Source organism: Arachis hypogaea, chromosome 11 (genome assembly GCF_003086295.3).
Source record: "Arachis hypogaea cultivar Tifrunner chromosome 11, arahy.Tifrunner.gnm2.J5K5, whole genome shotgun sequence".
Taxonomy (NCBI): domain Eukaryota; kingdom Viridiplantae; phylum Streptophyta; class Magnoliopsida; order Fabales; family Fabaceae; genus Arachis; species Arachis hypogaea.
In genome coordinates, this window is record NC_092046.1 from 106,902,130 (window position 1) to 106,908,143 (window position 6,014).

Here is a 6,014-nt window from a genome sequence, read left to right on the forward strand (position 1 = left end):
TGTCGGATTCACTTGGTGGCATCTCAATGATATGCAAATCAATTGGAAATATCAAACCCTTGATGTTGACCAACACATCGTCCGCAATACCCGTCACGGTTATTATGCTCTTGTCCGCCAAGAAAAACCTAGCCGCCGACCGCTTCAACGGTGGGAGCTTCAATAGATGATAAACAGAAAGAGGCATAATGCTAACGCATGCACCAAGGTCACACATACAATCAATGAATGGGACTCCATCAATGACACAAGAGACTAAATAAGGGCCCGGATCAACACACTTTTCCGGAATGGCTCCCATCAAAGCCAAAATAGAATCCCCAATGGAATGGTTTCTAACTCATGAATTCTATCTTTGTTCATACACAAGTCCTTAAGAAATTTCGCATATTTAGGCACTTGATATATAGCATCAAAGAGGGGGATAGTTACCTCCACTTTCTTGAACACCTCTACCATTTTTGGGTCAAGTTCTACATGCTTCTTAGCCTTTCTTGCTGATGAGCGGATAATTTATACGCTTTTTGGCATTGTTTTTACATAGTTTTTAGTATGATTTGATTAGTTTTTAGTATCTTTTTATTAGTTTTTAATTAAAAATCACATTTCTGGACTTTACTATGAGTTTATGTGTTTTTCTGTGATTTTAGGTAATTTCTGGCTGAAATTGAGGGACTTGAGCAAAAATCATATTCAGAGGCTGAAGAAGGACTGCAGATGCTGTTGGATTCTGACCTCCCTGCACTCAAAGTGGATTTTCTGGAGCTACAGGAGTCCAAATGGTGCGCTCTCAATTGCGTTGGAAAGTAGACATCCAGGACTTTCCAGAAATATATAATAATCCATACTTTCCCCGAGTTTAGATAACGCAAACTGGCGTGTTCAATGCCAGCTCTCTGCCCTATTCTGGAGTTAAACGTCAGAAACAGGTTGCAAAGTAGAGTTAAACACCAGAAACAAGTTACAAACTGGCGTTTAACTCCAAGGAAGACCTCTACACGTGAAAGCTTCAATGCTCAGTCCAAGCACACACCAAGTGGGCCCGGGATTGGATTTCTGCATCATTTACTTATTTCTGTAACCCTAGTAACTAGTTTAGTATAAATAGAACTTTTTACTATCATCTTTGGATCATCTAGGGATCTTTTGTTAATCTTTAGATCATTTTGTACACGTTTAGGGGGCTGGCCATTCGGCCATGCCTGGACCTTGCTCTTATGTATTTTCAACGGTAGAGTTTTTACACACCATAGATTAAGGTGTGGAGCTCTACTATTCCTCATGAAATTAATGCAAAGTACTATTATTTTTCTATTCAACTCAAGCCTATTTCTTCTCTAAGATATTCATTCGCACACAAGAACATGATGAATGTGATGATTATGTGATGCTCATCACCATTCTCACTTATGAACGCGTGCCTGACAAACACTTCCATTCTACATGAAAGCAAGCTTGAATGCATATCTCTTAGCCTCCTGATCGTGAGATCAGAGTCTTCGTGGTATAGGCTAGAATTATTGGCGGCCATTCTTGAGATCCGGAAAGTCTAAACCTTGTTTGTGGTATTCCGAGTAGGATCTGGGAAGGGATGGCTGTGACGAGCTTCAAACTCATGAGTGCTGGGCGTAGTGACAGACGCAAAAGGATCACTGGATCCTATTTCAGCATGATCGAGAACCAACAGATGATTAGCCGTGCAGGGACAGCGTATTTGGACCATTTTCACTTAGAGGACGGGATATAGCCATTGACAACGGTGATGCCCAATATACAGCTTGCCATGGAAAGGAGTAGGAAGGATTGGATGAAAGCAGTAGGAAAGCAGAGATTCAGAAGGAACTAAGCATCTCCATACGCTTATCTGAAATTCTCATCAATGAATTACATAAGTATCTCTATCTTTATTTTACGTTTTATTTATCTTTTAATTATTAAAACTCTATAACCATTTGAATCTGCCTAACTGAGATTTACAAGGTGACCATAGCTTGCTTCAAGCCGACAATCTCCGTGGGATCGACCCTTACTCACGTAAGGTTTATTACTTGGACAACCCAGTGCACTTGCTGGTTAGTTGTGCGAGGTTGTGACAAAGAACTAAGATTATGAACGTGCGTATTAAGTCTTTAACGCCGTTACCAAGGAATGAACGATCACGATTTCGTGCACCAAGTTTTTGGCGCCTTTGCCGGGGATTGTTCGAGTTTGGACAACTGACGGTTCAGCTTGTTGCTCAGATTAGGTAATTTTATTTTAATTTTAAGTTTTTGTTTTTATTCTTTTTATTTTCGAAAAATTTTCAAAAAATTTTTAAAAATAAATTATTCTATGGCTTCAGAATTTTTAAGAATGAATTCTAGAGTTTCATGATGATCTGTTGGCTGTGAAGCCATGTATAATCTTCTAGATAGAGGTTTCAACTCATCATCACAAGAGCTTTTTGATTCTCATCAATTCAGCTATTGTATGCCTGATTTGTATCTTAAAGCTTGGCTGGCCATTGGCCATGTCTAGTGTTTTGGACCGGAGCTTTCACTGAAAGCTTGACTGGCTAGTAAGCCATGTCTAATTCCTGGACCGAAGCTTTAGACTAACATTGCATGATTCCTGGAATTCTTATTAAAAATATTGAAATCCTTATTTTTCTTTTTCCAAATTAATTTTCGAAAAATACCAAAAAATTTTTAATAAAATCATAAAACCAAAAATGATTTTGTGTTTCTTGTTTGAGTCTTGTGTCAAATTATAAGTTTGGTGTCAATTGCATATTTTTTCAAACCTTCTTGCATTTTTCGAAAATTAATGCATGTGTTCTTCATGATCTTCAAGTTGTTCTTTATGAATTTCTTTGTTTGATCTTTAATTTTTTCTTGTTGGTGTCTTTTCTTGTTTTTCATGTGCATTTTCAAATTGTTAGTGTCTAAAGTTTGAAAATTTCTAAGTTTGGTGTCTTGCATGTTCTTCTTTTCTTGAAAATTTTTCAAAAATAAGTTCTTGATGTTCATCATGATCTTCAAAGTGTTCTTGGTGTTTATCTTGACATTCATAGTGTTCTTGCATGCATCATTTGTTTTGATCCAAAAGTTTCATGCATTGAGTCTTTTTGATGTTTTTCTCTCTCATCATTAAAATTCAAAAATAAAAAAAAATATCTTTTTCTTATTCACTTATAAATTTTCGAAAATTTGAGTTGACTTTTTCAAAACTTTTTAAAATTTAATTATTTCTTATGAGTCAAGTCAAATTTTCAATTTAAAAACCTTATCTTTTTCAAATCTTTTTCAAAAATCAAATCTTTTTCATTTTTCTTTCATAATTTTCGAAAATTTCAAAATCTTTACTAACAATTAATGTGATTAATTCAAAAATTTTAAGTTTGTGACTTGCCTTGTAAGAAAGGTTCAATCTTTAAAATTTAAAATCATATCTTTTTGTTTCTTGTTAGTCAAGTAATCAACTTTAATTTTTCAAAATCAAATCTTTTTAAATTTCTTTTTCAAATCTTTTTCAAAATAAATTTCAATCACATCTTTTTCAAAATCAATTTTAAAACCTTCTCTAACTTTCTATCCTTTCAAAATTGATTTTCAAATCTTTTTCAACTAACTAATTGACTTTTTGTTTGTTTTAAAATTCTTATCTTTTTCAAAACCACCTAACTAATTATCTCTCTCTAATTTTCGAAAATCACCTTCCTCTTTTTCAAAATTCCTTTTTAATTAACTAATTGTTTTAAATTTTAATTTAATTTAATTTCATTTTTCTTTTTAAAATTTTCGAATTCTAACTAATTTTAAATTGAAAAACAAAAATATTTTTATTTTATTTTATTTAATTTTCGAATTCTTCCCTCTCTCATCTCCTTCTAATTATTTATTTATTTACTAACACTTCTCTTCATCTCAAAATTCGAACCCTCTCTTCCTCTTGGTGTTCGAATTTCTCTTCTTCTATTTTTTTCTTCTTCTACTCACATAAAGGAATCTCTATACTGTGACATAGAGGATTCCTCTTCTTTTCTGTTCTCTTTTTTTTCATATGAGCAGGAACAAGGATAATAACATTCTTGTTGAAGCTGATCCTGAACCTGAAAGGACTTTGAAGAGGAAGCTAAGGGAAGCTAAAGCACAACTCTCTGGAGAAAATCTGACAGAAATTTTCGAAAAAGAAGGAGACATGGCCGAAAATAATAACAATGGTGGAGATGCAAAGAAGATGCTTGGTGACTTTACTGCACCAAATTCCAACTTGCATGGAAGAAGCATCTCAATCCCTGCGATTGGAGAAAACAATTTTGAGCTAAAGCCTCAATTAGTTTCTCTGATGCAACAAAATTGCAAGTTTCATGGACTTCCATCAGAAGATCCTTTTCAGTTCTTAACTGAATTTTTGAAGATCTATGATACTGTTAAGACCAATGGGGTTGATCCCGAGGTCTACAGGCTTATGCTTTTCCCATTTGCTGTAAGAGACAGAGCTAGAATATGGTTGGACTCTCAACCTAAAGATAGCCTGAACTCTTGGGATAAGCTGGTCATGGCTTTCTTAGCCAAGTTCTTTCCTCCTCAAAAGCTTAGCAAGCTTAGAGTGGATGTTCAAACCTTCAAACAGAAAGAAGGTGAATCCCTCTATGAAGCTTGGGAGAGATACAAATAACTGACCAAAAAGTGTCCTTCTGACATGCGTTCAGAATGGACCATCCTGGATATATTCTATGATGGTTTGTCTGAATTATCAAAGATGTCATTGGACCATTCTGCAGGTGGATCCATTCACCTAAAGAAAGTGCCTGCAGAAGCTCAGGAACTCATTGATATTGTTGCAAATAACCAGTTCATGTAGACTTCTGAAAGGAATCCTGTGAGTAATGGGACGCCTCAGTGAAAGGGAGTTCTTGAAATTGATGCTCTGAATGCCATATTGGCTCAGAACAAAATATTGACTCAGCAAGTCAACATGATTTCTCAGAGTCTGAATGGATTGCAAGCTGCATCCAACAGTACTAAAGAGGCATCTTCTGAAGAAGAAGCTTATGATCCTGAGAACCCTGCAATAGCAGAGGTGAATTACATGGGTGAACCCTATGGAAACACCCATAATCCCTCATGGAGAAATCATCCAAATTTCTCATGGAAGGATCAACAAAAGCCTCAACAAGGCTTTAATAATGGTGGAAGAAATAGGTTTAGCAATAGCAAGCCTTTTCCATCATCCACTCAGCAACAGACAGAGAATTCTGAGTAGAATCCATCTAGCTTAGCAAATATAGTCTCTGATTTATCTAAGGCCACTCTAAGTTTCATGAATGAAACAAGGTCCTCCATAAAAAATTTGGAGGCACAAGTGGGCCAGCTGAGTAAAAGAATCACTGAAACTCCTCCTAATACTCTCCCAAGCAATATAGAAGAAAATCCAAAAAGAGTGTGCAAGGCCATAATCTTACTTGGTGTGGCCGAACCCAGAGAGGAGGAGGAGGACGTAAATCCCAATGAGGAAGACCTCATGGGACGTCCTCTGAACACTAAGGGATTCCTCAATGAGGACCTGAAGGAATCTGAGGCTCATATAGAGACCATAGAGATTCCATTCAATTTGCTTCTGCCATTCATGAGCTCTGATGAGTATTCTTCCTCTGAAGAGGATGAAGACATTACTGAAGAGCAAGTTGCTAAGTACCTTGTTACAATCATGAAGCTGAATGTCAAATTATTTGGTAATGAGACTTGGGAAGATGAACCTCCCTTTCTCACTAATGAACTAAACGCATTGGATAGGTAGAAATTACCTCAAAAGAAATAGGATCCTGGTAAATTCCTAATTCCCTATAACATAGGCACCATGACCTTTGAGAAGGCTCTGTGTGACCTGGGGTTAGGCATCAACCTTATGCAACTCTTTGTAATGGAGAAACTTGGGATCTTTGAGGTGCAAGCTGCCAGAATCTCATTAGAGATGGCAGACAACTCAAGAATACAGGCTTATGGACTAGTAGAGGACGTGTTAGTAAAGGT

General features: G+C 36.2%; 1 non-coding gene across 1 annotated transcript; it reads right to left on the reverse strand.

Moving 5' to 3' along the window:
* Positions 1-4,581: 4,581 nt before the first annotated feature.
* LOC112724862 (small nucleolar RNA R71) lies at positions 4,582-4,685 on the reverse strand. The gene has a single exon (XR_003164005.1). It is a non-coding gene; the product is annotated as a small nucleolar RNA R71 (small nucleolar RNA).
* Between the last annotated feature and the right edge of the window lie 1,329 nt (positions 4,686-6,014).